At 33.0% G+C, this 10,618-nt stretch overlaps 1 non-coding gene across 1 annotated transcript in view; it reads left to right on the forward strand.

The window, feature by feature from the left end:
* LOC137235557 (large subunit ribosomal RNA) overlaps positions 1-3,860 on the forward strand; it is a 4,006-nt gene extending 146 nt beyond the window's left edge. The window contains exon 1 of the ribosomal RNA XR_010947975.1: positions 1-3,860. This exon is cut by the window's left edge and continues 146 nt beyond it. This is a non-coding gene — a ribosomal RNA (large subunit ribosomal RNA).
* Positions 3,861-10,618: the final 6,758 nt, after the last annotated feature.

The following is a 10,618-nucleotide window of genomic DNA, read 5'->3' on the forward strand; positions in this document are numbered from 1 at the left end:
AGTGTATGGAATATCTTAATATCTAGTATGAGAAATTAGCGATTTAAGTCCTTCTTAAATGAGGCCATTTACCCATAGAGGGTGCCAGGCCCGTATAACGTTAATGATTACTAGAAAGATATTTCCAAAGAGTCGTGTTGCTTGATAGTGCAGCACTAAGTGGGTGGTAAACTCCATCTAAAACTAAATATAACCATGAGACCGATAGTAAACAAGTACCGTGAGGGAAAGTTGAAAAGAACTCTGAATAGAGAGTTAAATAGTACGTGAAACTGCTTAGAGGTTAAGCCCGATGAACCTGAATATCCATTATGAAAAATTCATCATTATATATATAATATTAATTTATTAATATTATAAAAATAGTGTGCATTTTTTTCATATAAGGACATTGTAATCTATTAACATATAAATTATTTATCAAAAGATCATTGGCTTTAAGTTTATTTTAATTAATTTGCTTTATAGCTTATTAATATTAAATAAATGCCTAATGATTTGATAAAGTGTTGATAGATTTATTATATATAATGCTAAAATTCATTTATGAATTTTACAATAATTTTAAAATCATTGATTTTAATATTTATTGTATGCATTTATATGATTTACAATGCGAAAGATTCAGGATACCTTCGGGACCCGTCTTGAAACACGGACCAAGGAGTCTAACATATGTGCAAGTCATTGGGTTATTTTATATAAACCTAATGGCATAATTAACTTAACTTAAAATATATGGGATTAATTTTTAGTCTATTTTAATTATAGTCTATTAATTCAATCCCGGGGCGTTCTATATAATTATGTATAATAATAATTTATTATTATTTATACCTCTAATTGGAGCGTACCTTGAGCATATATGCTGTGACCCGAAAGATGGTGAACTATACTTGATCAGGTTGAAGTCAGGGGAAACCCTGATGGAAGACCGAAACAGTTCTGACGTGCAAATCGATTGTCAGAATTGAGTATAGGGGCGAAAGACCAATCGAACCATCTAGTAGCTGGTTCCCTCCGAAGTTTCCCTCAGGATAGCTGGTGCATTTTAAAATTATGTAAAATAATCTTATCTGGTAAAGCGAATGATTAGAGGCCTTAGGGTCGAAACGATCTTAACCTATTCTCAAACTTTAAATGGGTAAGAACCTCACCTTTCTTGATATGAAGGTTGAGGTTATGATATAATGTGCCCAGTGGGCCACTTTTGGTAAGCAGAACTGGCGCTGTGGGATGAACCAAACGTAATGTTACGGTGCCCAAATTAACAACTCATGCAGATACCATGAAAGGCGTTGGTTGCTTAAAACAGCAGGACGGTGGACATGGAAGTCGTAATCCGCTAAGGAGTGTGTAACAACTCACCTGCCGAAGCAACTAGCCCTTAAAATGGATGGCGCTTAAGTTGTATACCTATACATTACCGCTAAAGTAGATGATTTATAATACAATTTCGATTGAATTATAAATTTTGAAACTTTAGTGAGTAGGAGGGTACAATGGTGTGCATAGAAGTGTTTGGCGTAAGCCTGCATGGAGCCGCCATTGGTACAGATCTTGGTGGTAGTAGCAAATAATCGAATGAGACCTTGGAGGACTGAAGTGGAGAAGGGTTTCGTGTGAACAGTGGTTGATCACGAGTTAGTCGGTCCTAATTTCAAGGCGAAAGCCGAAAATTTTCAAGTTTAAATTACAAAAAAAATATATATATATATATATATATATATATATAATAAAATTTAAACACTTGAATAATTTTGAACGAAAGGGAATACGGTTCCAATTCCGTAACCTGTTGAGTATCCGTTTGTTATTAAAAATGGGCCTTGTGCTCATCCTGGCAACAGGAACGACCATAAAGAAGCCGTCGAGAGATATCGGAAGAGTTTTCTTTTCTGTTTTATAGTCGTACTACCATGGAAGTCTTTCGAAGAGAGATATGGTAGATGGACTAGAAGAGCATGACATTTACTGTTGTGTCGATATTTTCTCCTCGGACCTTGAAAATTTATGGTGGGGTCACGCAAACTTCTCAACAGGCCGTACCGATATCCGCAGCTGGTCTCCAAGGTGAAGAGTCTCTAGTCGATAGAATAATGTAGGTAAGGGAAGTCGGCAAATTAGATCCGTAACTTCGGGATAAGGATTGGCTCTGAAGATTGAGATAATCGGGCTTGATTGGGAAGCAATATCATGGTTTTATGTACTCGTTCTGGGTAAATAGAAAACTTCGGTTTTTGTTCCCCGGATAGTAGTTACGTAGCCAATTGTGGAACTTTCTTGCTAAAATTTTTATATTTAAATTGTTATATATTCTTTTTAAATTATAACGATTATCAATTAACAATCAATTCAGAACTGGCACGGACTTGGGGAATCCGACTGTCTAATTAAAACAAAGCATTGTGATGGCCCTAGCGGGTGTTGACACAATGTGATTTCTGCCCAGTGCTCTGAATGTCAAAGTGAAGAAATTCAAGTAAGCGCGGGTAAACGGCGGGAGTAACTATGACTCTCTTAAGGTAGCCAAATGCCTCGTCATCTAATTAGTGACGCGCATGAATGGATTAACGAGATTCCCACTGTCCCTATCTACTATCTAGCGAAACCACAGCCAAGGGAACGGGCTTGGAATAATTAGCGGGGAAAGAAGACCCTGTTGAGCTTGACTCTAGTCTGGCAGTGTAAGGAGACATAAGAGGTGTAGTATAAGTGGGAGATATATAATTTCGGTTATTTATCGTCAATGAAATACCACTACTCTTATTGTTTCCTTACTTACTTGATTAAGTGGAACGTGTATCATTGCCTAGCCATATTAAGGATATATTTATATATCTTATGGTATTGGGTTTTGATGCAAGCTTCTTGATCAAAGTACCACGAGTTTGTTATATAATTGTAAACATATTTTAATGAGAAATGATAACATTTTTCGATGTTATTATCATAATTAAAATTTGGTATAACTCCAACACTCAGGTATGATCCAATTCAAGGACATTGCCAGGTGGGGAGTTTGACTGGGGCGGTACATCTCTCAAATAATAACGGAGGTGTCCCAAGGCCAGCTCAGTGCGGACAGAAACCACACATAGAGCAAAAGGGCAAATGCTGACTTGATCTCGGTGTTCAGTACGCACAGAGACAGCAAAAGCTCGGCCTATCGATCCTTTTGGTTTAAAGAGTTTTTAATAAGAGGTGTCAGAAAAGTTACCACAGGGATAACTGACTTGTGGCAGCCAAGCGTTCATAGCGACGTTGCTTTTTGATCCTTCGATATCGGCTCTTCCTATCATTGTGAAGCAAAATTCACCAAGCGTTGGATTGTTCACCCATTCAAGGGAACGTGAGCTGGGTTTAGACCGTCGTGAGACAGGTTAGTTTTACCCTACTAATGACAAAATATTATTGCGACAGCATTCCTGCGTAGTACGAGAGGAACCGCAGGTACGGACCAATGGTACAATACTTGTTCGAGCGAACAGTGGTATGATGCTACGTCCGTTGGATTATGCCTGAACGCCTCTAAGGTTGTATCCGTGCTGGACTGCAATGATAAATATGGGGCAAATTGCATTGTATGGCTTCTCTAAATCATTTAAAGTTTATAAATTTAATTTATAAACGACAAAATGAATATATGTGATGCCAATGTTATTTATAACATAGCAAATGCGGGAGGATTCAAATATCACCCGTATGCCGCGCTAGTTATATATAAAAACATTATTTAATACAATGACAATGCCTAGAATCAATTGTAAACGACTTTGGTAACGGGCAAGGTGTTGTAAGTGGTAGAGCAGCTGCCATACTGCGATCCACTGAAGCTTAACCTTTGCTTGATGATTCGAAAACAATTTATTGGAATTAATTTTCCAATTTATTATTGTTTTGATGTAATCATCTTATAAAAATATGCATATTTAAAATATGCAATATAAAGAGAGGCGCTTGTTTAGGGGCCAAGTCCTCTATAAAAATGATGAAAAAGCAAATATTGTAATCTACTACAATAAAGTACAAATAAAGCAACAAAAATTTTGTTAGTTGAACTTTATTATATTTGGGCTAATAAAGTCGATATATTTATACAGATGTGTTTTAAGCGACCAATGAAAGTAAGTGAGGTTTTCCTTACCTAGGCCGCTTACACAAAATATATTAGCGAAGTTCATATATATATAACTTGTTCACTTTCATTATTTAAATTGTTGCTTGTACGGTAGTATTATTTACAAAGAGAAAAATGTAAATGAAATATTACAATAATGTACAAATAAAGCAACTAAAATTTTGTTAGTTGAACTTTATTATATTTGGGCTAATAAAGTCGATATATTTATACAGATGTGTTTTAAGCGACCAATGAAAGTAAGTGAGGTTTTCCTTACCTAGGCCGCTTACACAAAATATATTAGCGAAGCTCATATATATATAACTTGTTCACTTTCATTATTTAAATTGTTGCTTGTACGGTAGTATTATTTACAAAGAGAAATATGTAAATGAAATATTATAATAATGTACAAATAAAGCAACTAAAATTTTGTTAGTTGAACTTTATTATATTTGGGCTAATAAAGTCGATATATTTATACAGATGTGTTTTAAGCGACCAATGAAAGTAAGTGAGGTTTTCCTTACCTAGGCCGCTTACACAAAATATATTAGCGAAGCTCATATATATATAACTTGCTCACTTTCATTATTTAAATTGTTGCTTGTACGGTAGTATTATTTACAAAGAGAAAAATGATTCGAAAACAATTTATTGGAATTAATTTTCCAATTTATTATTGTTTTGATGTAATCATCTTATAAAAATATGCATATTTAAAATATGCAATATAAAGAGAGGCGCTTGTTTAGGGGCCAAGTCCTCTATAAAAATGATGAAAAAGCAAATATTGTAATCTATTACAATAAAGTACAAATAAAGCAACAAAAATTTTGTTAGTTGAACTTTATTATATTTGGGCTAATAAAGTCGATATATTTATACAGATGTGTTTTAAGCGACCAATGAAAGTAAGTGAGGTTTTCCTTACCTAGGCCGCTTACACAAAATATATTAGCGAAGTTCATATATATATAACTTGTTCACTTTCATTATTTAAATTGTTGCTTGTACGGTAGTATTATTTACAAAGAGAAAAATGTAAATGAAATATTACAATAATGTACAAATAAAGCAACTAAAATTTTGTTAGTTGAACTTTATTATATTTGGGCTAATAAAGTCGATATATTTATACAGATGTGTTTTAAGCGACCAATGAAAGTAAGTGAGGTTTTCCTTACCTAGGCCGCTTACACAAAATATATTAGCGAAGCTCATATATATATAACTTGTTCACTTTCATTATTTAAATTGTTGCTTGTACGGTAGTATTATTTACAAAGAGAAATATGTAAATGAAATATTATAATAATGTACAAATAAAGCAACTAAAATTTTGTTAGTTGAACTTTATTATATTTGGGCTAATAAAGTCGATATATTTATACAGATGTGTTTTAAGCGACCAATGAAAGTAAGTGAGGTTTTCCTTACCTAGGCCGCTTACACAAAATATATTAGCGAAGCTCATATATATATAACTTGCTCACTTTCATTATTTAAATTGTTGCTTGTACGGTAGTATTATTTACAAAGAGAAAAATGTAAATGAAATATTACAATGAAGCACAGCACAAATAAAGCAACAAAAATTTTGTTAGCTGAACTTTATTATATTTGGGCTAATAAAGTCGATATATTTATACAGATGTGTTTTAAGCGACCAATGAAAGTAAGTGAGGTTTTCCTTACCTAGGCCGCTTACACAAAATATATTAGCGAAGCTCATATATATATAACTTGTTCACTTTCATTATTTAAATTGTTTGCATATGCAGAGTAATATTATTTACATTAAACACAAAAAATATAATTTTTATTATATTTTTTAAATATAATTCTGGTTGATCCTGCCAGTAGTTATATGCTTGCCTCAAAGATTAAGCCATGCATGTCTAAGTACACACGAATTAAAAGTGAAACCGCAAAAGGCATCAGTTATGGTTCCATAGATCGATCATTAACAGTTAGTTGGATAACTGTGGTAATTCTAGAGCTAATACATGCAATAATATAAACACGGACCTTATGGAACGTGTGCTTTTATTAGACTAAAACCAAGCGATCTTTATAGATTGTTATATTGGTTGAACTCTAGATAAACATGCAGATCGTATGGTCATCTACAACTAAAAACTTTAAATGGGTAAGAACCTCACCTTTTTTGATATGAAGGTTGAAGTTATATGATATAAGGTGCCCAGTGGGCGACTTTTGGTAAGCAGAACTGGCGCTGTGGGATAAACCGAACGTAATGTTACGGTGTCCAAATTAAAGTAAGCGCGGGTAAACGGTGGCGGGAGTAATTATGACTCCCTTAAGATCGCCAAATGCCTCGTTAACTAACTTTTAAAATGTGTTGCGACTAACGAAGTGCAAACTAGCATTGCACTGAGGCCGCGCACATATAAAAATGTATGAAAATTATATATAAAGAGGCGTTTGTTAGGTGCGACAAATCCTCTATAAAAACTAAGAACGAAAGTTAGAGCTAGCGATTGGGTGTAGCTACGGCTCTCTCAGTCGCTTCCCGGGAAACCAAAGCTTTTGGACTCCGGGGGAAGTATGGTTGCAAAGCTGAAACTTAAAGGAATTGACGGGAGGGCACTATCAGGAGTGGAGCCTGCGGCATAATTTGACTCAACACAAGAAAACTTAACAGGTCCGAACATAACATATATATATGAAAGTATATATATGAAAGTTTTAAAAGTTTCAAAATACTTTTGTAATGTGTTGCGACTAACGAAGTGCAAACTAGCATTGCACTGAGGCCGCGCACATATAAAAATGTATGAAAATTATATTATAAATACAAGTACTTGTATGAAACTTTTTTCTACTTGTATGAAACTTTGTACTTGTATGGAAGTTTGTACTTGTATGAAACTTTTTTCTACTTGTATGAAACTTTGTACTTGTATGGAAGTTTGTACTTGTATGAAACTTTTTTCTACTTGTATGAAACTTTGTACTTGTATGGAAGTTTGTACTTGTATGAAAGTTTCTACTTGTATGAAACTTTGTACTTGTATGGAAGTTTGTACTTGTATGAAAGTTTCTACTTGTATGAAACTTTGTACTTGTATGGAAGTTTGTACTTGTATGAAAGTTTCTACTTGTATGAAACTTTGTACTTGTATGAAAGTTTGTATCTTGTACTTGTATGAAAGTTTGTATCTTCATACATTTTTCGTCATGTGAGGTGAGCGGGTCAGAAAACAATTTTAAGAAACGTATGAAAACTTTGGTCAGCCATATAAAACCACTAAGCGTAGCTAACAGACGCTGACAAAGTTTCATACAAGTACTAACATCTACTTATATGAAAGTTTTGAAATTTTTAAAATACTTCAAAAATGTGTTGCTGCTATCGAAATGCAAGCTAAAAACACTTAAACGTATGAAAACTTTGGTCAGCCATACAAAACCACTAAGCGTAGCTAACAGACACTGACAAAGTTTCATACAAGTACTAACATCTACTTATATGAAAGTTTTGAAATTTTCAAAATACTTAAAAAATGTGTTGCTGCTAAAGAAGTGCAAGCTAAAAACACTTAAACGTATGAAAACTTTGGTCAGCCATACAAAACCACTAAGCGAAGCTAACAGACACTGACAAAGTTTCATACAAGTACTAACATCTACTTATATGAAAGTTTTGAAATTTTCAAAATACTTAAAAAATATGTTGCTGCTAACGAAATGCAAGCTAAAAACACTTAAACGTATGAAAACTTTGGTCAGCCATATAAAACCACTAAGCGTAGCTAACAGACACTGACAAAGTTTCATACAAGTACTAACATCTACTTATATGAGAGTTTTGAAATTTTCAAAACTATGAAAACTTTGGTCAGCCATACAAAACCACTAAGCGAAGCTAACAGACACTGACAAAGTTTCATACAAGTACTAACATCTACTTATATGAAAGTTTTGAAATTTTCAAAATACTTAAAAAATATGTTGCTGCTAACGAAATGCAAGCTAAAAACACTTAAACGTATGAAAACTTTGGTCAGCCATACAAAACCACTAAGCGTAGCTAACAGACACTGACAAAGTTTCATACAAGTACTAACATCTACTTATATGAGAGTTTTGAAATTTTCAAAATACTTAAAAAATGTGTTGCTGCTAACGAAATGCAAGCTAAAAACACTTAAACGTATGAAAACTTTGGTCAGCCATACAAAACCACTAAGCGAAGCTAACAGACACTGACAAAGTTTCATACAAGTACTAACATCTACTTATATGAAAGTTTTGAAATTTTCAAAATACTTAAAAAATGTGTTGCTTCTAACGAAGTGCAAGCTAAAAACACTTAAACGTATGAAAACTTTGGTCAGCCATACAAAACCACTAAGCGAAGCTAACAGACACTGACAAAGTTTCATACAAGTACTAACATCTACTTATATGAAAGTTTTGAAATTTTCAAAATACTTAAAAAATGTGTTGCTGCTAACGAAATGCAAGCTAAAAACACTTAAACGTATGAAAACTTTGGTCAGCCATACAAAACCACTAAGCGAAGCTAACAAACACTGACAAAGTTTCATACAAGTACAAACTTCCATACAAGTACAGTTTGTACTTGTATGAAAGTTTTTACTTGTATGAAACTTTGTACTTGTTTGGAAGTTTGTACTTGTGAAAGTACTGAAAAGTTTCTACTTGTATGAAAGTTTGTATCTTGTAGTTGTATGAAAGTTTGTATCTTCATACATTTTTCGTGATGTGAGGTGAGCGAGTCAGAAAACAATTTTAATAAACGTATGTAAACTTTGGTCAGCCATACAAAACCACTAAGCGTAGCTAACAGACACTGACAAAGTTTCATACAAGTACTAACGTCTACTTATATGAAAGTTTTGAAATTTTCAAAATACTTAAAAAATGTGTTGCTGCTAACGAAATGCAAGCTAAAAACACTTAAACGTATGAAAACTTTGGTCAGCCATACAAAACCACTAAGCGAAGCTAACAGACACTGACAAAGTTTCATACAAGTACTAACATCTACTTATATGAAAGTTTTGAAATTTTCAAAATACTTAAAAAATGTGTTGCTGCTAACGAAATGCAAGCTAAAAACACTTAAACGTATGAAAACTTTGGTCAGCCATACAAAACCACTAAGCGAAGCTAACAGACACTGACAAAGTTTCATACAAGTACTAACATCTATTTATATGAAAGTTTTGAAATTTTCAAAATACTTCAAAAATGTGTTGCTACTATCGAAATGCAAGCTAAAAACACTTAAACGTATGAAAACTTTGGTCAGCCATACAAAACCACTAAGCGAAGCTAACAGACACTGACAAAGTTTCATACAAGTACTAACATCTACTTATATGAAAGTTTTGAAATTTTCAAAATACTTAAAAAATGTGTTGCTGCTAACGAAATGCAAGCTAAAAACACTTAAACGTATGAAAACTTTGGTCAGCCATACAAAACCACTAAGCGAAGCTAACAGACACTGACAAAGTTTCATACAAGTACTAACATCTACTTATATGAAAGTTTTGAAATTTTCAAAATACTTAAAAAATGTGTTGCTGCTAACGAAATGCAAGCTAAAAACACTTAAACGTATGAAAACTTTGGTCAGCCATACAAAACCACTAAGCGAAGCTAACAGACACTGACAAAGTTTCATACAAGTACTAACATCTACTTATATGAAAGTTTTGAAATTTTCAAAATACTTAAAAAATGTGTTGCTGCTAACGAAATGCAAGCTAAAAACACTTAAACGTATGAAAACTTTGGTCAGCCATACAAAACCACTAAGCGTAGCTAACAGACACTGACAAAGTTTCATACAAGTACTAACATCTACTTATATGAAAGTTTTGAAATTTTCAAAATACTTAAAAAATGTGTTGCTGCTAACGAAATGCAAGCTAAAAACACTTAAACGTATGAAAACTTTGGTCAGCCATACAAAACCACTAAGCGAAGCTAACAGACACTGACAAAGTTTCATACAAGTACTAACATCTACTTATATGAAAGTTTAGAAATTTTCAAAATACTTAAAAAATGTGTTGCTGCTAACGAAATGCAAGCTAAAAACAATATGGAACATTTGGAAGTATGAAACTTTTTAATACGTTGTTGTTGTTGTTGTTGTTGTTGTTGGTTTTGGTGTTGTTGTTGTTGTTATATTGAACATTTTTATTAATATAAGTACAAAGGAAAATCTTCATATAAGTATAAAAATATTAAATTATTACCTTACTTGTATGAAACTTTTTAATACGTTGTTGTTGTTGTTGTTGTTGTTGTTGTTGTTGGTGTTGTTGTTGTGGTTGTTGTTATATTGAACATTTTTATTAATATAAGTACAAAGGAAAATCTTCATATAAGTATAAAAATATTAAATTATTACCTTACTTGTATGAAACTTTTTAATACGTTGTTGTTGTTGTTGTTGTTGTTGTTGTTGTTGTTGTTGTTCTTGTTGTT

This window comes from Eurosta solidaginis, chromosome X (assembly GCF_040869045.1).
Source record: "Eurosta solidaginis isolate ZX-2024a chromosome X, ASM4086904v1, whole genome shotgun sequence".
NCBI classification, from domain to species: Eukaryota; Metazoa; Arthropoda; class Insecta; order Diptera; family Tephritidae; genus Eurosta; species Eurosta solidaginis.